The sequence below is a fragment of the Eleutherodactylus coqui genome, chromosome 12 (genome assembly GCF_035609145.1).
Source record: "Eleutherodactylus coqui strain aEleCoq1 chromosome 12, aEleCoq1.hap1, whole genome shotgun sequence".
In the NCBI taxonomy this organism is placed as follows: domain Eukaryota; kingdom Metazoa; phylum Chordata; class Amphibia; order Anura; family Eleutherodactylidae; genus Eleutherodactylus; species Eleutherodactylus coqui.
In genome coordinates, this window is record NC_089848.1 from 56,384,807 (window position 1) to 56,407,027 (window position 22,221).

Consider the following 22,221-nt stretch of genomic DNA (forward strand, 5'->3'; position numbering starts at 1 on the left):
TTCCCATATTGTTCTAGTTTAAAGCTCTCCTAATGAGTGAAGCAAGGTGCCCACCAAATATTTGCTTACTTGTTTTTGTAAGGCGCAACCTGTCTCTAGCAAGCAGTCCGTCATATAGGTAATTCACCCAATGGTCTAGAAATCCAAATCTTTGCTGATGGCACCATCGACGTAGCCAGTTGTTCACCTCTAGAATTCTGTTCCATCTTCTTACTCCATGGCCATCCACTGGGAAGATGGATGAGAAGACCACCTGTGCTCCTATTTCCTTCACCTTCTTTCCGAGGTCTTTAAAGTCTCTGCAGGTAGCTGCAAGGTCCTTTTTTGCAGTATCATTTGTCCCTACATGTATTAGTAGGAATGGGTTGTAGGACTGAAGAGTCTTGACAGCCTATCAGACACATATTTGATTTGTGCACCTGAAAGACAGCACACCTCTCGTGAGGTGTCAGGTCTGCAGACAGCAGCCACTGTTCCTCACAGTAGGAAATCCCCCACAACCACCACTCTCCTTTTCGTCTTCTTAACAGTACTTCTTTTTCTCCATTCAAGAGGACTCTGTGTGCTTACTACACAGTTCTTTGTGGGTAGAGTCATTTCTTGCTGTACCTTTTTCCCCTTTGCTATGTTCTTTAGGGGTAGAGTTGTTTCTTGCAGTACCTCTTTCTCCTCTGCTCTGTCCTTTGTGGGTAGAGTTATTTCTTGCTGTACCTTTGTTAATAAGTTTCAATGTAGTTATTCTCTCTAAGGACTCTGCACTAGAGATGAGCGAGTATACTCGCTAAAGGCAATTGCTCGAGCGAGCATTGCCTTTAGCGAGTATCTCCCCGCTCGAGACGGAAGGTTCGGGTGCCGGCGTGGGGGAGCGGTGAGTAGCGGCAGTCAGCAGGAGGGAGCGGGGGGAGAGAGCGAGAGAGAGATCTCCCCTCCGTTCTGCCCCGCATTCCCCACTGCTCCCTGCCGGCACCCGAACCTTCCATCTCGAGCGGGGAGATACTCGCTAAAGGCAATGCTCGCTCGAGCAATTGCTTTTAGCGAGTATACTTGCTTATCTCTACTGTGCACCTTTTCCTCCAGTAGAGACACAAGCTTACATTTCTGGCAGGTGAAGTTTGGCTTTTCGACTTGTAGGTCTGTAAACATGTAGCATACGTTGCAGCTCACCAAATGGCTCCTCTCCTTTTCCATGTTGTCAGTTGATGTCCACTTTCAAACTTCTAAAAGTCAAGAATTGTAGTGAAGATGCATAACCTATAGGGTACCACTTAGTGTACAACTTGCAGTGATTCTTTTCTCTTCCCAGAATGCACAAGGAATAGGCAAATTATCTTCCTGCAGTTCCAATCTCTGGTCTGGTGATGTCCTCTGAGCAGCTAGACCTGGCTAATCCCAGCAATGTTCCCGCTTGCAGTGATTCTTTGCTCTTCCCAGAATGCACAGGGAATATGCAGATTATCTTCTTGCAGCTCCAATCTCTGGTCTGTGGATCATAACTGTTGGAATATAACTGAACAATATGGATCATCATAACTGTTGTTTGTTCATAATTATAGTTAATAATATATACTTGATGCAGACTATAACTTTCCAAAATGATAATTTATTAAAAATTACATGAAATTTAATAATTTAGGACAGTAATTAAAACTGACAGAGTTATCTTTGCTACCTCTCCTTCTAAGTGTAATCTTACAGTTTGGAGAGGTATTAGTATATCAATTTTACTTAATTGGAACCAACCACACAAAATGTTCTGTTTTGATGATGTATTACAGATCAAATCAGGTAACACATTTATTATTTCACTTAACAATGTTTTCCAGAAGGTCTAGTAAAACAAAACTACAAAGAACATTTTAATTTATACATTAAAAGTTATGAAAAAAATATGTTGAGTTGCATTATAAAGATTGAAGTCTGGAAATTGCCAGAAGTTTTGTGTGAGTCTTAGATTTGTTTAAAAATGTGATTGTATGTTTATTCCCCTAAGGAACGTTAAAATGCAGTGCGCAAATTATATAACATGGCTCTCATCGGATTCCGATGGATGATATTTTTAGCTCTAAACAAACAGTTGTATATTCTATGATAACTCATTCCCACTGGTGAAAGACTAGTAAGACAAGGAATACACGCAGGGCGATTATTATCAATATGTGCTTCTGTAAAGTGCGTGGTAAACCAGATTTATGCAAGCACAAACTAGACAGCATACTAAGGCTATATTCACATTGAATAGAATCAATGGATGAGTGCAATTGCACTGTGGATGAATCACGTCTTAGCAACCTGCAAAACTGAAGTATCATAGAGATCCCTGCTGACCACACACAAAAAAAATCTGTTCACACTAGTGTCATGGCTTCTGTTTGGAATAGAGTCATGATTGCTATGTAGTTGACTTTTAAGGGGTATTCCAACCAAAAATATGACCACCTAATCACTGACTGCTGATATCTCCACAGATCAATAGAATAGGGGACCACTTAGCTGCTGCCTTCACTACCGCTGCACACTAATGAGGGGCAAAAACCCCGAAACAGCTGTCTGTGTACGGATTCTGACTTGATTTATAAATTCTCAATTATTGCTCTACAGACTTGTATAAAGGGTCAAGCACTGATTTGAAGGAATGCTGCCATCCAATAGGTGGCGTTGCAGGGGTATTGTTCCATCTTCCTTATTTCCTATTGGATATGAATGGCTCAGCAGTGCACACGCTCGACTGCTCTTCCATTCAAACTCCTCCTAACCATATTTGTGCTGTTGGGAAGAATAAGGCACTGGGATACCCAACTGTAGTTATTGTGAGGGTACCAGTGTCAGACTCACACCTTTGTAGTGATTGTGAGGGTACCAGTAGTCAGACCTACACCTTTGTAGTGATTGTGAGGGTCCCAGTGGTCAGGCCCACACCTTTGTAGTGATTGTGAGGGTACCAGTAGTCAGACCTACGCCTTTGTAGTGATTGTGAGGGTACCAGTAGTCAGACCTACGCCTTTGTAGTGATTGTGAGGGTCCCAGTGGTCAGGCCCACACCTTTGTAGTGATTGTGAGGGTACCAGTGGTCAGACCCACACCTATTTTAAACATTATTTACCTCATCAATAAGGTTCATTTGGTTCTGGTATTTTTGATGCCAAGTGTAGTGCTGCAGTCTGTCTGCCATCAAAAATACTAGAGGTCGACAGAAACCCCAACTAAAACCCAAAATGTATGTCTGAGCCGCAGGCTGTAGGTCAGCCATAATAATACACAAGGCCTCGACTCATAGTCAAGAGTGTAAAAAGGAACCATGGTGCTCTATAACACAACCTGGAATGGGGGGCAATTTCATCCAAAAACAGCATCAGTAACCAACATAAAAGTTCTTTATTATGTATGTATATTTTCATATATTCAGCTATATAGGCCTTAGCAATGAAGCATAAACGGAGAATGCTGTGGTCGAAAAACATGCAGCGAAATGCGATCTTGCGGACATAAACAATTAATCAACAAAAGGGGTCAGAGGAGGATGACAAGAATTGTGTCCGAATGTACAACTCAACAGTCCTTCCTCAGCACAGATGGGCTGTAACAGCAGATGACTACTTTGAGCGTCATGGCTAAGAGAACCAGAAAGACAAGACTCCAGTGGGCAAACCTGCACATAAATTGGATCACTGAGCAGTGGAGTAACATCTCCTGGTCAGATGAATCCAGATTTGTGCTGCAACATTCTAATGAGAGGTCAGAATTTGGCGCAAGCAGCATGAATTGATGAACCCTCCTTCTTTCGTATCAACAGTTAAGGTGGAGAATATTTTCTTGGCACATCCTGGGACCTCTAGTACCTTGCTGAAAAATCTGCTGCATATGTGTAGTAGAATCCTTGGCAGAAATCTGAGATTGAGGGCTCGTTCACACGAGCGAATATCGGTCGCTGTTTTCACGGCCGGACGATATATGCTAGGATGCATTGAATTCCAATGCATTAGATCACATGGCCGTATTACCGCAACGTAAAAATGCCCGGCCAGCCAATATAGCCTGGACCTATCTTTCCAGCCAGAATACGTTGGCCATTGTATTGGCTCCTATGGAAGCCAATGACAGCGGCCGGAGAAGGGAGGTGGGAGGAAGTTTAGCAGCGTGACTGCTAAACTCCCTCCCTCTTCTCTCCTGCTCTCTCGCTGTTTGCAATGGGAGGAGGCGGGACATTTGTGCACCCGTTCACGTGTTTTTACGGCGCCGGCGGGCGCACGTAAAAACGCTTACGGTCATGTGAAAGAGGCCTGAGACTCATATTTCTACCAATTATTTGCAATTAGTACTGCCGCAGATCCACATTAGCCTCATTCAATGCTGCTAATCCGCATATGGCTACTTGACACGGACTCAGTTCAGTATCCAGGTCAATAAGTGATGCATGACCCATTTTTTCCAACATATTATAGTGCAATATACCTCACTGCAGAGATACCACAGAGAAGTCAGCCAATCAAACGATCTCTCCTTCCTTCCACTCGTAGACAACGCCTCGGAAATGCATCCTGCATAATGGTTGGAAGGCGGTTTCAACAAGTGGTGAAGAGGAAGAGATCAAACAGCCTTAGAAAGGCGACAGCAGAAAAGAGCCCGTGGTCCATCTAGTCCGCCCTTATAGTATTGTCCCCTAAGGATAGATCTATGTTTATTCCAGGCAGCTTTAATTCATTTATTCTACATTTTTCAACCTCGTCCGCTGGAGGTTTGTTCCAAGCATTGGATTAGCTGACATCTCTGTGATATCTTTGCGTTGGGCGGTGAGGTATATTTGGCTATAATGCTTAGAAAATTTGATTCCATTTTTAACCCCATCAGCTCTGTGAGGGAACGTCCACAGGGGCGACAGGGAGTTGGGAGCGAATCTCATTGCAAAGCATACAAACACCCTATCCGTGTGCTTGTGATGTGCGGTAAACTGCACATCTGCAAGTTCTAATCTAATGCAAGACTCACCCAGAAATAGTACATGCTATGATACAGGCCTTGATAAAGGCCTATTCTTGGCCGAAACGTAGCCTACCTTTTTAAAGATGACCATGACGAAATAAAGGTTATATTTTATTTTTTACTCCTTCTTATGCTGCCACTATTATTGCATTTTGCAGGCTGTGATTTTCCACCTTGTAGCGTTGCAGGAGAAGAATTGCTCATATAAATACACCCAATTGAAATAATGGGCTGTATTTTCATGCAAGTTTTTAGTGTCTCATAAAGCATAAAACTCACACAATGTTCTCGCCCATGTGAATGCTTTAGACTGGCTTCACACAAATGTTTTATCGTGGCAATTTTGTTGGGATAAACCATGGGCTGAAAATCGCGAACATCTGAAGCGTTGGATACCAATGTACTTGTTCAGATGGGTGATTTTTTGGAGCGTAAAATTGGCCGGCCAGAAAAGATAGCGCATACGGTGTGCATTCCGGACGGCCACTTTTACGCTGACCGGAAAAGACCTGTCTGGACCTATCTTTTGCTCGAATATGCTAGCCGATCTCACAGACTCCTATGGGAGCCTATGAGAGCTGCCGGAAAAGGCAGGTGCGAGGGAGTTTAGCAGCGGCTCTACAAAACTCCCTCCCCTTCCCACCGCTTGCCGGATGCCTGCAAAGAGAGTAGGCGGGAGTTTAACATATTAGCTCCCGCCCCCTCCCTTTGCCAGCAAGGGGCGGAGATGGGGAAGGAGATTAGAAGAGCTTAACTCTCCTTGCCTGACAGTATTGTGGGCTGCGGCGCATATACGCTGCACCTGGCCCGTATGAACGGGCGACAAAACGAGAGATGCAGCTGTGACTTGGTCGCGGCTGCCTCTTGCTCAGCTGCAAAGCATAGGGCTGGAAATCGCATTGCCCAAGTGAAGGAGCCCTGAGGCTGGAATCACACAAGTGTAGGCATGTTTGCGCTCGCCTGTGCCCTGTGGTTTTGCGGAAGGAACTATGCTTTTTGGCGCACACATTTGCATATATTTTGCAGTTTTTTCCGTGCGCGAGGCATGTGCAAGGAAAAAAAAAGCACTGATGCCCCCAGCGATTGAAATGGTTAATTAGTCTAATGAGTTCAAGATGTGTTCTGTGACTACTATTGAGACTTTTGGTGAGCAAATGTAATAAAAGAAAATAGAGCATACTGCATTAGTTTTTTGCGCATCCCGAAATGCGCAGGTAAATAGTCGTATTTAAACTAACCAATTGAAATCATTGGGTTCTATTCACTGTGTTTTGTGTGCGCAAATATGCCCATGTTAAGCCGTTCTCAGGGTGGCTTCAGACGAGCGTATGTGCAAATACGCTCGCCATGCCTAACATATTTGCACCATGAACTGGGTTGATTTGCGGTTAGAACTGTAGTTTTCTTGCGCACTCAGGGTGCGGGCAGACGAGCGTAGGCGTATTTACGTTCGCACGAGCGCAACGTATAATCGCCCGAGCGATCGTTTTTCACCGATCACGACCAGAGCTAGAAAGCGTATTTTCGTTTGTTCCTACTTTGCAAACGGTCTTTTCGACGATCGAATATGCGTTGGCGCGTATTTCGGTCGCATATGTTCCGGTTTTTTTCGAATTGCCGTTTTTACGCGCCGTAAAATCGCCCATGTGAACGAATACATTCGAAACCATTGCCTCAGATGGTCACGTATATACGTTTGGTCGCAAAAACGCGCCGTTTATGCGCTCGTCTGCCCGCACCCTCAGGGTAAAAACGGCAATTAAAAAAAAAACGGAACATATGCGACCGAAATACGCGCCAACGCATATTCGATCGCCGAAAAGACCGTTTGCAAAGTAGGAACAAACGAAAATACGCTTTCTAGCTCTGGTCGTGATCGGTGAAAAACGATCGCTCGGGCGATTATACGTTGCGCTCGTGCGAACGTAAATACGCCTACGCTCGTCTGCCCGCACCCTCAGGGCCAGTGTATATGCGTGTGTGACACCCTCTCTGCCCTAATTTAAAAGCCTATTTAGCCTAATGAGTTACAGACATGTTCTCTTTTTCACTAAATTCCACAGGATGCTGCACATTTGCGCATCTCCCATAGACGTCTATGGAGAGCCTTGGTGCGCCTATAAAATAGACCATGTCCTATTTTTTCCGCGCGCGGAATGCACGCGCAAAAACGTTAACTGGAAACAAAGCTATTAAAATGTATGGGTTCTGTTCTCTGCATATTGCGTGCGCAAATACGTCCGTGTGAAGGAGCCCTTAATTTGCACTCCTATACACACATATCGGAGTGCTTTACAGATAAGCAGTAATGCGTGCTGCATTCATGTGTAGCTATATACATGTTAGGGCTAAAGCAGAATGGCGCATGCGCAAAAACACTCGCCGCTATGGAGCGTTTGGCATGAACCAGTCAAAAGTGTTTTTTTTACCGTTCAAATTTTGTGCTCTTACGTGAGGGTAAAAAAAAGCAGGAAGATAGAAAAACTACGTGCGACAAAGATGGAGCAAAGTCCTATCTTTTATGGCGCGTAGTATTAACGCACGAGGATCCCGCTAGTGAAAACGAAACCATTGAAATCAATGGTTTTGTTTCGTCCTGTTACGCAGCCGTGGTTTTCAAGGCCGCAAAACGGGACAAAATAAGTGCGCATGAAGAAGCCGTTAAATAGGAAAAATTGGCTTCTCCCTCATTGTTGGTTTTGGGGGCTAACAGGCTGAACTGGATGGATTTGTGTCATTTATCAGCCTTTATTTTTACTGTTACTTTAAGTATAAAGAACGACATTTCTTCACACAAATCCTAATTTCTCTCCAGTACAGAAAGGCTTCGGACACATTTGTCCCGTCCTTATTTCCCAGCGTGTCCCATACACTGACTGCACGCTCCTACTTCCTGTAATCCACAGGACATACAACGTAAATGGCTTGACCCTCTTCGGCCCCCGTAGCCGCTGCGCCGCAAGGACTGCTGGGATTTGTAGTTTGTTTCGGTTCCTAGTGTCTCCCTGTCATGGCTGCCTCCAGTTAGGTACTGTGCTTTTCCTCCTTTTTAATGACACTTGTGTGGTGGTTTATAAAATGAAGGATACGACGGTGTTAGAGGGGCAGGACAGGTTATGGGGTGCGGAGAGACGGGCAGGCTAATGGCTTCCAGTGGGCACCATATGTGGGGGAGATGCTGGCAGGTCCTGGTGAAGTGCCAGGCACTGTGCCCACAGAGGGCAGGCAGGGGTATGTGAGGTGACCTGGGTGATGCAGCCATGTGTTGTGCTGGTACAGTAATGGAGCTGCTGGTTAGGGGGCTCAGTCTTTGTAGAGGGGCGCAATAGTGCATCGCTAGACTATATACTGCCAACTGACTAGCCCCGCCCCTTTGGAGCGCCAAATTCTGAAATGTACAGCATCTGGAAAATGGAAGTTATACGTCTTTATTTCGCCACTAATGCGCGTTGATCTGTGCAATCGTGTCCGTCCGTCCGTATACAAACCCGTTAAAGATCCCGCATACGTTGGCAGCGCGTTATATTAAATCACGTTTGCGACAATAAAAGGAATGATGGTGTAAATAATAGATATATAAGACTTGTAGTGATGATTGCGCTGCTGTATAACGGCGGCTGTATCTTTTACGTATCGCTTTGCACAGGTGGTCCTCGCTGATTAGTAGTCTATCCGTTATGGGGGAAAGCGAGCTTGCAGCCAAGAAAGAGCCGTGGCGGCTGATAAGACGCTATTCACACGGGCGTGTGTGGTACACCGGACCGCGCACGGATCTAGTGAATTAAAGTAGCGCGTTCAGATATTTGTCATTTTTGCGGACTGTTGATCTGCGTTAAAAAAAAAAATCGCAGCGTTTCCTCATTTTCTCTGCATTTACGGACCAGAATTGTCACTAAGTTGCCTTCATACTTGCAAGAAAATCGCGCAATTATGCCACCAATTGTTTTCAGTGGTTTCCTTCGCATTTGCGATGTTTTTACTTGTGCGATGTGAAGTAAAAAAAATAAATCGCGGTATGCCCTCTCTCTCTGCGTTTTGCCATTTTGTCTCCCTTTGGAGCCTCATTTTATGGCATCGCACAAACTTGCGATTTTTGCGCAATGCATTTTTGACATTCAAAACTTCTATTATCTATCGTGAGAAAATCGTACGCGGCAGCCATGTTTTTGCAAGAAAAAGCATCGCCGGCGCTCGGACATCTCAGGAGCAAAATTGCAATTTTTTTTTTGCTGTCATTTTCTCTCGGTGATATTGCGATCTCCGGTGTGAAGGAGCCCGCAGGTCTAGGGGTGCTTAGAAAAAGTGCAGCGAACACGCACTAGTATCTGCGTTTTCTGCGCACCCTGTGGGTGCTGACAATGCTGACGTCTCCTGGGCTGCCATGCATTTCTTTTGTGCGTGTTAAAAATGGATGACGTAGTTGCAGCATGCATATAAAAAGATGCACGTACGCAGCGTGTAGCGCAAATGCAGGGAGAACAGTGCGTTTTTTACGGACCGAAATTGCATTCGCCTCTGTGAATGATCCCCAAACCGCCTGCGGTGATTGATGGCTTTCTGGCTGCGCACCAACCAGCCTGACACGGGCAGGAAACGCTGCGGAATGTTCGCTGACGGAATCCCAGCCAACATTCCGTAGCCTTTGTAATACAAGCCATGCGGCGACGCTTTCCGAGATCTCCCCGTAGTGCGGAAATGTTACACAACCAATGTGCAGCTTACTTTGAAAATCGCGGTGGATTCGGAATCCGTAGCGTCTAAAGTTTATGGCGTGGAGGTCGAGCATGCGTTCATTTTAATGAGGCAATGAGAATTGCCAAGTACAAGTCCTCTGCTGTCTCCGGCAGTCCCCATGAAGATGAATGGAGCGGCACCGCGCATGCTCGACCTCCACGCCATCCCGTCTCCTCACTGCAGGGGGTGCAGTGAGCCAACAGTGAGGAGGAGAAGGGGGAACGAGGACCCCTGTTCTCAGGATCATTGGCGTTCTCAGCAATGAGACCCCAGTGATTGGGCTTTTACCACTTACCCTGTGGATAGGTGACTCTTGGGAATACCCCTTTAAGGCTCCCATCACCAAAGCGTATTCGCATGTGTAGAGTTTTTACGAAGTGAACAATGCGTTTTTGCGCATGCATTGGCGTATTTTACTGCAAGGCTTGTTCATTTGCACGCGGCGAACAAAGACGCACCAATTGAAATGGCTTATTAGTACCAAATGTGTTCTTTTTCCAGCGAAATTGCGTGTTGCAAGCGCTTTTGCATTCCCTCCCCCTACCCATTGGGGACCTTTGCTGCGCAAATATGCAGAAAAATAGATGGTTCAGAATTTTTTTCCCCCGTGACTGAAAAGCGCGTGCAAAATATGGAAATGTGAGCGAACCCATTCAAATGAAGACGCCTGTGTGGAACCGACCTAATACAACAAAACCCATTGAAAACGCCAAGTTGAGGTTTGCTGCATTTAATGCATTGTGTCAAGCTGGCTTTTGCTGCACTTGCAGATGTTCTAACTGCCGCATTAGATGTATTGTTCTCGTATCTCCGTGCCGGTGCGGCGGACATGTGATCACGGGGCGGCTGGCTTCCTCTTTAGTGGCCTCTCTTGTCACCACAACTTCCTGAAGTTCTAAGAGGGATGTGCTTTGTTGTATCTCTTGTCCTCGCACACACTATAATGTTACAGGGCCCTAACCTGCTGTAATCTGACAGTATGGGGCCCCAGGGACAGCCATAGAAAAAGGGCCCATATTAGATTAGCCCTAAGATGGAAAATAAATCTATCAATTAATAAACCGTTTCCAAGGACTCCTCTTAAAGACACAGATCACTCCATGTATTATTATACTGCCTACCAGGCTCTACAAGGTATATATGCACTATACCCTTCAGTATATGTATGTGTGTATACACACTGCTGTATAATGTGTATAACTGTGGAGGTCACTGCTATTAGAACTGCCCACCCGACAGGTTGAACCGCAGAAGTGGCGTCATCAGGGGTCCAGAACTTTTCTAATTCTTCCCCAGAGGGAGTTGTCGGAATCAAATGAAACTTTCTATGTGTGAACTAAACATTGATATAAGTAAGTGATTACAATATCAGAGCGAAAGGAGGATTTATTGTGGAAAACTGACTCCTGAAAAGGGAGGCTCTAGTACCTTGTTGTACCGCCTCTACATTGGATACAAAATGTGATACGGGCGGACATGGAGGCTCTAGTACCCTGTTGTACTGCCTCTAGCTTGGATACAAGATGTAATACGGATGGGCACGGAGGCTCTAGTACCCTGTTGTACTGCCTCTAGCTTGGATACAAGATGTGATAGAAGTGTGCATGGAGGCTCTAGAACCCTGTTGTACCGCCTCTAGCTTGGATACAAGATGTGATACGGGCGGTCATGGAGGCTCTAGTACCGTGTTGTACCGCCTCTAGCTTGGATACAAGTTGTGATACGGGCGGTCATGGAGGCTCTAGTACCCTGTTGTACCGCCTCTAGCTTGGATACAAGATGTGATACGGGCGGTCATGGAGGCTCTAGTACCCTGTTGTACCGCCTCTAGCTTGGATACAAGATATGATACGGGCGGTCATGGAGGTTCTAGTACCCTGTTGTACCGCCTCTAGCTTGGATACAAGATATGATACGGGCGGTCATGGAGGCTCTAGTACCCTGTTGTACCGCCTCTAGCTTGGATACAAGATGTGATATGGGCGGTCATGGAGGCTCTAGTACCCTGTTGTACCGCCTCTAGTTTGGATACAAGATGTGATACGGGCGGTCATGGAGGCTCTAGTACCCTGCTGTACCGCCTCTGGCTTGGATGTAATCTAGGTGAGCATGGAGGCTCTAGCACCCTGCTGTACCGCCTCCAGCTTGGATACAAGATGTGATACAGGCGGTCATGGAGGCTCTAGTACCCTGTTGTACCGCCTCTAGCTTAGATACAAGATATGATACGGGCGGTCATGGAGGCTCTAGTACCCTGCTGTACCGCCTCTGGCTTGGATGTAATCTAGGTGAGCATGGAGGCATACAGATTTCATATGCTATCCTGTGGTATATTGGTCCACATTTGCTGTAACTGAGCCTCTAGATGCAAACTCATAGGCTGTTGAAGTTGGCATCCCATATGTTCCCATACATGCTCTATTGGCGATAAATCTGGCATGTAGAAGTGTGACAATGTTGTGGGGGCTTCCTGTGACCCCCTTGTGTGTGCGGCAGTGCATTATCTTGCTTGAAAATGCCTCTTGGAAGCCGCCATGAGAGGAACACATGTGGCTGCAGGATGTCCTAAACATATCGCTGAGCTGTCATTGTCCCTCGTATCACTACTAGGGGTGACCGACTGTCCTATGTGATGCCCCCCCAGACTATCACACCAGCAGGGGGCAGTGTGCCACTGCACAGCAAGAGCAGACAACCCAGTTCCACTCTGCAGCAGTACAGTTTCATTGATCACGACACCATTGCAAGCTGAGGAGATGGTGGGTGAGTGTCAAAAGCCGTACACATAATGGGTGCTGTGAGACCAAATGTCCTTTAGGCAAGCACCTGGAAATAGTTCAGACAGACCCCGGGGTGTAACGATGGCACCACCTGTCTCTGGATGCTGGAGGCCGATCAGATGATCCTCTCCACTGGTGGTTTTTGAAAGACGTCCTGAGCCCGATCGTCTTGTGCGCTTCATTTGGTGGGAACGGCCCAGGTAACGGGCAATTGGTCGATACGGCTATCTAGCTTCTCCCATTCCAATAATGCGCCCCTCTCAGACTCTGGTAACGGGGTGAAATCTCTTTTCTGCGTCGTAGAGGCGTCTAGTGGTCAACAAGCTCTACAGAAGCAGAAGAAGAGGTCACTACACAGAAGTAGTCTCCGAGAGCCTTTTAATAGTCCATCCGTTGCATCTGTTTCAGCTCCTATGTTGAGGCCCTTTCACGTGGGACAATTATCATTCTTATCATTGAAAACCCGGGTATAATTCTCCAGTGTAAAAGCATGCAGAAACCGAATGACTGGACGAGAATGATTTAGTACGATTGTTCAGTGTAAACATCAGCCTTCAGTACTGAATAGCCGCTGCTTACAGTGAATGGAGAGGGGTGGGGGAGAGCGGGGAGTGAATTATCCGCTGCCGCCCCGCCTCTCTGCTGGCCCCACTGTGAGCAATCCAGCGATACTCGCTCCTGTGTAACAGCACGGGAGTGAGGATACACAGGGATGCCCGACACCTGTCCCATGTAAAAGGGTCTTAAGGCTGTCCAGTATAGCCTATACAATCTTCAGACTACCTAATCCCTACAGTGCATTGTTAGTATTAGAGTAATGCACTATACCTGTTCTCTGATTGGCCAGAGCTGCTCATATGAGAAGCACAAGCCAATCAGAAGGCAGTGCACAATGTGCATTAGATAGAAAGAAAATTGCTGCAGACATCTTGGATGGCCATAGACGGAGCTGAAAACCGGCCGAACGGAGCGGCTTTCAATAATAGGTGATCCTCATGCCATTCTTGTTCCTATGGATGGCTGCAGTAGGTAGGAGTTGTATAAATTGGTGGTGGAGCAAATGCATCTAAAGTAATGAATGAAGCAACCTTGCAAATAATCTTGATTAAAAGATTTGTGTCTATAGCCAATGTTCCCTTTAAAGGCCCATTTAGACACAATTATCGCTCAAAAGATGTCTTTTGAGCAATAATCGTGTAATTTACAGCGCAAGACCGGAGGATGCAGAAGACAAGTAGGGCCGCTTGTCTTCTGCATCCAGCTGTTCCAAGCTCAGAGCGCCCGGCTTCTATACAGCCCAGCGCTGCGAGCGGAGGATGCAGAAGACAAGCGGGGTGTCCCCGCTTGTGTTCTGCATCCAGCTGTTCCCCGCTCAGAGCGCCTCGCTGTTATACAGCTGAGCACTCTGAGCGGAGGATGCAAAAGACAAGCGGGGTGTCCCCGCTTGTCTTCTGCATCCAGCTGTTCCCCACTTGGAGTGCCCGGCTGTTATACAGCAGAGCGCTCCCAGCGGGGTATGGAAAACAGAGCTGGACCGGTCTGTTCTTCATACCCCGCCTGTCATCAGGGAGCGGGATACAGCTGAAATAATAGTATCAGCTTTATACTGCTGTGAATCCCTGATAAGGCTGATCGTTGTCGTTGAGCATGCTGAAAGACCATGATGAGCGAGGGGATAACGAAAACTGCACGATGTCAGTGCAGTTACACACAACGGTTATCACTCAAAAGACCGCTTTTGAGCAATAATTGTTGCGTCTAAGTGGGCCTTTAGTCTTTGTAGCTAGTGAACTAGGAAGTGAGGAACCTGGGTGCCATTACTTTTAAAATGGGCAATCCAAAACCTTGCAAAATAGCAATTTCTATATAGCCGTAAATGATAACTTGCCATAATTAGCTAAAGCTTATGGTGACATTCTTAGCCTTTAGGGCTTAGAATTATTCTGTGCATACCTGATGATCTAGAGTAGTAAAGGGGTTAATATTAAGGACAGAGAAAGGGTTAATGTGGCATACCTGGTGTCTTGTGAGTTTCTCACTCATCCAGGATGCAGGATTGTCCCTGTAGCAGGAAGACGTGAGACCTGAATGAACAGTTACACGGACTGCTCCTCATGCCTCCCTCCAGTTAAACAGACTGCTTCCCGTGCCCCGCTTCTCTCCCGCAGACTGCTTCCCGTGCCCCGCTTCTCTCCCGCAGACTGCTTCCCGTGCCCCGCTTCTCTCCCGCAGACTGCTTCCCGTGCCCCGCTTCTCTCCCGCAGACTGCTTCCCGTGCCCCGCTTCTCTCCCGCAGACTGCTTCCCGTGCCCCGCTTCTCTCCCGCAGACTGCTTCCCGTGCCCCGCTTCTCTCCCGCAGACTGCTTCCCGTGCCCCGCTTCTCTCCCGCAGACTGCTTCCCGTGCCCCGCTTCTCTCCCGCAGACTGCTTCCCGTGCCCCGCTTCTCTCCCGCAGACTGCTTCCCGTGCCCCGCTTCTCTCCCGCAGACTGCTTCCCGTGCCCCGCTTCTCTCCCGCAGACTGCTTCCCGTGCCCCGCTTCTCTCCCGCAGACTGCTTCCCGTGCCCCGCTTCTCTCCCGCAGACTGCTTCCCGTGCCCCGCTTCTCTCCCGCAGACTGCTTCCCGTGCCCCGCTTCTCTCCCGCAGACTGCTTCCCGTGCCCCGCTTCTCTCCCGCAGACTGCTTCCCGTGCCCCGCTTCTCTCCCGCAGACTGCTTCCCGTGCCCCGCTTCTCTCCCGCAGACTGCTTCCCGTGCCCCGCTTCTCTCCCGCAGACTGCTTCCCGTGCCCCGCTTCTCTCCCGCAGACTGCTTCCCGTGCCCCGCTTCTCTCCCGCAGACTGCTTCCCGTGCCCCGCTTCTCTCCCGCAGACTGCTTCCCGTGCCCCGCTTCTCTCCCGCAGACTGCTTCCCGTGCCCCGCTTCTCTCCCGCAGACTGCTTCCCGTGCCCCGCTTCTCTCCCGCAGACTGCTTCCCGTGCCCCGCTTCTCTCCCGCAGACTGCTTCCCGTGCCCCGCTTCTCTCCCGCAGACTGCTTCCCGTGCCCCGCTTCTCTCCCGCAGACTGCTTCCCGTGCCCCGCTTCTCTCCCGCAGACTGCTTCCCGTGCCCCGCTTCTCTCCCGCAGACTGCTTCCCGTGCCCCGCTTCTCTCCCGCAGACTGCTTCCCGTGCCCCGCTTCTCTCCCGCAGACTGCTTCCCGTGCCCCGCTTCTCTCCCGCAGACTGCGTCCCGTGCCCCGCTTCTCTCCCGCAGACTGCGTCCCGTGCCCCGCTTCTCTCCCGCAGACTGCGTCCCGTGCCCCGCTTCTCTCCCGCAGACTGCGTCCCGTGCCCCGCTTCTCTCCCGCAGACTGCGTCCCGTGCCCCGCTTCTCTCCCGCAGACTGCGTCCCGTGCCCGCTTCTCTCCCGCAGACTGCGTCCCGTGCCCCGCTTCTCTCCCGCAGACTGCGTCCCGTGCCCCGCTTCTCTCCCGCAGACTGCGTCCCGTGCCCCGCTTCTCTCCCGCAGACTGCGTCCCGTGCCCCGCTTCTCTCCCGCAGACTGCGTCCCGTGCCCCGCTTCTCTCCCGCAGACTGCGTCCCGTGCCCCGCTTCTCTCCCGCAGACTGCGTCCCGTGCCCCGCTTCTCTCCCGCAGACTGCGTCCCGTGCCCCGCTTCTCTCCCGCAGACTGCGTCCCGTGCCCCCCGCTTCTCTCCCGCAGACTGCTTCCCGTGCCCCCCGCACTCTTTCTCTCACATGCAGACTGCTCCCCATACCCTCTTTCTCTCTGACTACTTTTTCTCCCACATAGACATCTCTCAATGGCCCAATGTCAACTTGCAAGCACGGATTCCACTGCTGAATCCCGCAGCGGAATCCAGCCGTTCCCGCAGACATGGAGAAAAGAAAAGATTTTCTTACCTCTCCAGCTCCAGCGCGGATGATCTCTGTGCTGGCCAGATCTTCTTTCTTCAGCATGGTGGATGCGTCTGCATGTGCAGTGCAGATTTATTTTTTTGAATCTGCTTTCCCACAGATCCGCAGCACAGTGACAGCTGTGGCTTTGCCACGGATAGGATGACTACCATTGACTTGAATGGCAGCCATCCCGCTGGATCCGCAGAGAAAATGGCGGCAATTACTTCTTGCGCGTGCGATCCGCATGCCGAGGGGGAAAAAAAACACCTCTGCATGCTTTAAGTTGGCCTGTGGATGATAATACATCCCTATAGGCTTCTAGAGCTGCGGATCTCCTGCGCAGGAGACACGCGTGGATTTTATAATTAAAATACGCTTGTAGCCATTGGGCCCTACCTGAGCCCCTGCAGAGAGCAGCGCGGTACTCACCTCTCCCGCGGCCCTGGCTCTTTCATGTGCCGGCTGCTGGGCGGCCGGCGCATGAGCAGAGCGGAGCCGGCGGCCGGTGAGTGACGTTTCTGTGCGGGGCTCTGCGAGCACCGCACAGAAATAGAGCATGCTGTGATTTGTTTGCCGCGCGAGATTTCGCACGGCTAAATCGCGGCCGTCTGCATAGGATTGCGTTTGTTAACGTAATCCTATGGCAGCTTCCAGCGGCGGATCTCCGCTGCGGAATTTCTGCCCCTCTGCAGGCGGCCTTAGACTTTGTTCGCATCTGCATCAAAGGTTGTTTTTCAAAATAGATCATAGAGATGAGTGTAGAGAGGGGATAGAAAAGAGTGTGCATCGCTTTGCCCAATCATTAATTTGAGAGCTCAGGGAGTCTGTATGTGAGCAGATTTTACCTGAGCATGAGGAGTTTTTAAATGGAATCTGTCAGCTTGAACATACTGCCCAAACTGCAGGCATGATGTTATAGAGCAGGAGGAGCCGAGCAGATTGATATATAGTTTTATGGGGAAAGATTCAGTAGAACTGGTATTTTATTCATTTATATCTCTGCACATCCTGAGCTGAAGAGTCCAGTGGGCGGAGCTACTAGTGATTGCCAGCTGTGTATGACTATACATACAGAGGTAGCTGTCAATCACTGATAGGACCGCCCATTGGACTGTTCAGCTCAGGATGTGCAGAGATATAAATGAATACAGATAGTACAGAAAGTGTAGACTGTTTCCTCCTCTGTTGTTTAGCAATGGCACATATAAACGCAGCACGTACGCAATGTAATTACATATGTACAGCGTTACGTGCTTATAGAAAACAATAGGGTTATATCGTGCGTGATACACGATTGAATAGAACATGCTGTGTCCTTTTTTTAATGTGCTTATTACGTAATGGTTCACACACTGTTGGTGTGTTCCCCGCAGAGGTTCCGGCCAGCTTACTGCCTCAATCGCCAAAAAGAAGCAGAACAATACATTTAAATGGCTGAAACAGAGATCAAAGACACTAACTGATTTATGTTTCTGAGGGCTTATTCCCACAAGCGTATATCAGCCGTCGTTTTCACGGTTGGCCGCTACACGCTTCCATCTGAGCAGTTTCCCCCCCTTCCCTCCCACTCACCGTCTCTCTGCCTCTCTCCTCCACGCCTGCGTTTGCAATGGGAGGGGGTGAGGCGGAGCTAAGCTTTGCTCTGTCCCACCCACTCACATTGCTGGCTATGGACAAGGGGCGTGAGCTTAGCTCCGCCCCCTTCCCGCTCACTTCCATTGCAAACCGCTCGGAGGGGAGGAGAGAAGCAGAGAGCCGGTGAGTGGAAGGGACAGCGTATAACGGCCAGGCGTGAAAACCCATCCGATATACGCACGTCTGATTAAGCTCGGACTGTTACTTTTGGAGGACAGGATACCAAGGTGGATCAAATGTAGTGGGTTTTTTTCTATTGTTGTACTGCTGTTAGGAAATACCTTTTTAAAAGAAAAGGAAAAAAAATCTTTCTCTTACCATCTGCTGACCTCGAAACCTTTTTTTTTTTTTTTTTCTCCTTCGAAGGGATGGTATAAAGGCTTGGTTTTTGCGGGGCGAGCTGCTATTGGACCATTTTTGGGTGCATACAACTTTTTGATCACTTTTTAATACATTATTTTTTTCTTAAAGAAGAGAAGGGGGGCAAAAAAAACTACAATTCTAGTTTAATGGGTTTTTTTAAATGGGGAGACAGAGGGAGGCCCCTTTCACTATCGGCGTATTCAAATGCCACTGACGTAATTGACAGCGGCATCTACGTGATTAATGATCAGGATTGAAGTTTTCTCCAATCCCGCCCGCTGTGGCTGACACCCGTCACTTACGGCTGGACTCGGCTCCTGAGCCCACTGCATAAAACTTTCATGCACTTTTGACAGACATGTATGTTGGATGTTACCATGGGGTTGGCGGATCCTCCAGAAGATGGTATGCCTGTGTGAATAGTGAAAGGCTTCATTGTACTGATTGATGGAGCCGGGGGTCAGACCCACAACGATCAAATATTGATGGCCTCTCCCATAGAGACGCTATTCATATTTTACTCCCTGCTCTATGCTGGCCATGCTCATCACCAGTGACCCCCAAGCAATCGCTCAGGAGGCACATGTAGCTCGCGACCCCATCCCACCATGGTAGTCCTAAGAGATAACTATATGCACTAGCAATTTACATTGTTACAGGTATATCCTAACTACTAAATGTTTGCAAATTTACTATTTTATATTTCTCTGCACTTTAAAAAAAAAAAAATTCTCCATTTTTGGGTTTAATGCGTCGCCCCGTCCATCACTACTCATAAGATGCTCTACATATAAGAAGCTCTATTTATAAATAGGTGTATAGATGAAGCGTGACCTCCACTTATGTTCTTCCGCTTACGACTATCCCAGTTGTAAGCTGCGTGGCTGATTGTTCCATTGACAGATATCTGAGCTCGGATTTACAAGCAGCCTCTGTTTTTGCCGCCATGCGCCATAGGCATCACTGCGGCTTCACGTGTGATACAGTTGTTTCCCCTCCGCTTTGCTGATTGCCTCATTTTTTGTGATTCTTTACCTGCCGGATGAGGGAAGCGAGTGATGCCTGACAAGTTTTTCACCTGATGTTTTTGAATTTTCAATGTGGTTTTGAAAATGAGTGTTCTTCCGGATTCAGTAATTGCAAGTGATTATAATTACTGATTATACTGATTATGAGTGATTTGTTTTTGGAATGATGATATCTTTAAGGTGTTTTATAGTTTGGTGTTTCATTGATTTCTTTTCTTATTTTTTTTTTTTCAACTTCCTGGGAGTGAATTGACAAGGAAGATGCAGTTGACATAGATTTCAATTTTAAATGCCTGACAGCTTATTTAGTGCTTTGCTATGGATCCCGGCTACCCAGGTGTACTACTACTAGAAGTACTGCTATGTTACGCCACCTTTCTATAAACTATCATAGACTCTCGGTGTGCCGCTGTTCATCTCCTCATGTGACACCATGTGAGTTTCCACTGATCTTTTTCTGATCACTAGCTCAAAACTAAATTCTAAGCCGGAACATGTGATTTTACAATGCTGGAATACTTGCTGCCTTTTACACTCCTACTTAAAGGGCTATTCCTACTTGAGACTTTCCATAAGATTTGCCGTGAAAGGCCCAATTTCCACGGCAGGTTTGATTTACGGAATCCGTGCGGGACACCCATGCGGTAGATCTGCAAATCAAGCCACCCATAGGGAAGCATGGGCGTCCGTTAATGATTTGATTTGCGGACCTTTTGGTCCTGAAAACCAAATTGTGCATGCTCGAGTTCAGTGCCGATCCCACACGGACGACTTCCATTGAAGTCAATGGTAGCCGTCCGATCGGCGGCCCATCTGCAATTGAATTGCGGATGGACCACGGATTTTTAAATAAAAATGAAACTCCACTCTGCATGTGCGGTGTTGCATCGGCCGGCGCTTCCGCACATATTCACAGTGAAGAAAATGAAGATCCGAAAGGGTAGAAGATCCACAGTATCCTTGGACATGGGCTAGGTCGGATTCCACTGCAGGCACCCACATGCGGAATCCGATCCGTCTGTGGACATGAGGCCAAAGTCTGTCAGATGTAGGTTCCTCCTCTGGGACCCTTACCTACCTCTGATCCTGGCATTTCTAGCCACCGGTCTGGTTAAATGCGATGGCCAGGCGTCATGTGGACTTTGCTTCTCTGTTTCCACAATTCCCATAAAAGTGAATGAGAGTTATGGAAACAGCATAACACACCAAGCTATCCTATTTCCGTAACTCAGGAGCTTCTTGGCTGAAGCTGTGAACATTAACTCGTGCTCTAGCATGATGGCAAGTTTGGCAGAATATAAATATTTATAAACCATAATGATCATTTGATGAGTGTACCAGAATATAAGTTACCCCCTAAACAGATCGGTGGGGGTCTAACTACTGGGACCCCCACCAATCCCAAGATCAGGGGTCCCGACTGTCCTTGCATAAATGAAGCAGCGGTTGCAGCTCCATTCACTTCAGTGACAGTGCCAGAGATCGCTAAGTTCTTTTACTCCTCAATCTTCGACGCAGTCATTAAAATGAATGGATTGACAGCATGCTTGTGCGACTGCTGGCAGCTAGAGATGAGCGAGCACACTCGTCCGAGCTTGATGCTCGTTCGAGCATTAGGGTGTTCGAGATGCTCGTTACTCGAGACGAGCACCACGCGGTACTCGAGTCAATTCCATTTCCTTCCCTGCATGTTTAGCACCATTTTTTAGCCAATAGACATGCAGGGAAGGCAATACCACTTCCTCCTGTGACGTGCCAGCCCTATCCCACCTCCCCTGCAGTGAGTGGCTGGTGAGATCAAGTGACCGCCGAGTATATAAAGCAGTCCCGCCCGCGGCTCGCCTCAGACACACACTGGGAGAGATTAGGGAAAGTGCTGCTGCTTATTCAGGGATAGTGTTTGTGTAGGATCTTTTTTTATCTCAGGGAGCATGTTTTAAATTAGGAATCTTCTGTGTCTATATTTAGACCCTCAATAGATGCGGCTTTCACAGCAAACTCCCTCAAACTTTGGTTAGATCAGTTAGAGCAACATCTGGAAGTTAAGACCTTTAGGGATCAGATTCAGGTCTCATTACCTGTATATAAAAGGGCTGTAGACATAATTTCTGACACCATAGCTGATGCTGTAAAAATGGCTACCACACCTGCGGCTTTATGAAATGCAGCTAGAAGAGCGATATAACTCCTCAAGAGCAGTTTATCCTCACTTTCCCTGCAGGTTCGGAAGAACTGTCAGCCATGGAACAAGAGATGCAAAGTTTGTTAGAGGGGAAGGTGATTGTACTAGTAGCACAGGATCACGTGGCAAAGGGGTTTTATTCCCATCTGTTTTTAATTAAAAAAAACAATGGGCAACAACTGAAAACCGTGGTATAGCTACTGCCACGAGGTGGACACTAAGCAAAAAAGTGTTAGGTCCTCCTACCAGCTATACCTCTCCTGCAGGCACCAAGCTAACCAGTTTAAGCTTGGTGTACTTAGGAGGCAGACCTCTTCATTCATCGTTCTATGACTGTTGCCTTTCTAGACCTGGAAATACAGGACTGGCACTGGACTTTCTCTGCTACCCCTCCGAGAAGGGCCAACAGACTGGCATTAACCAGTCTATTGCTGGTCTGAGTCTCAGAAGACAAGAAGGCATGGTCAACACCTACCAATGAGTGAAGAGGTCTTCCCCTTAAGTACACCAAGTTAAAACTGGTTAGCTTAGTGCCTGCAGGAGGGGTATAGCTGGTAGGAGGACCCAACACTTTTTTGCTTAGGGACAGCCTCCTAGTGGCAGTAGCTATACCACAGTCT

At 48.0% G+C, this 22,221-nt stretch overlaps 1 long non-coding RNA gene across 1 annotated transcript in view; it reads left to right on the forward strand.

Annotated features, from left to right (window-relative positions):
* Positions 1-7,957: 7,957 nt before the first annotated feature.
* The window catches only part of LOC136586921 (uncharacterized), a 211,145-nt gene continuing 196,881 nt past the window's right edge, over positions 7,958-22,221 (forward strand). The window contains exon 1 of the long non-coding RNA XR_010787353.1: positions 7,958-8,005. This is a non-coding gene — a long non-coding RNA (uncharacterized lncRNA). The remainder of the gene's footprint in view (positions 8,006-22,221) is intronic.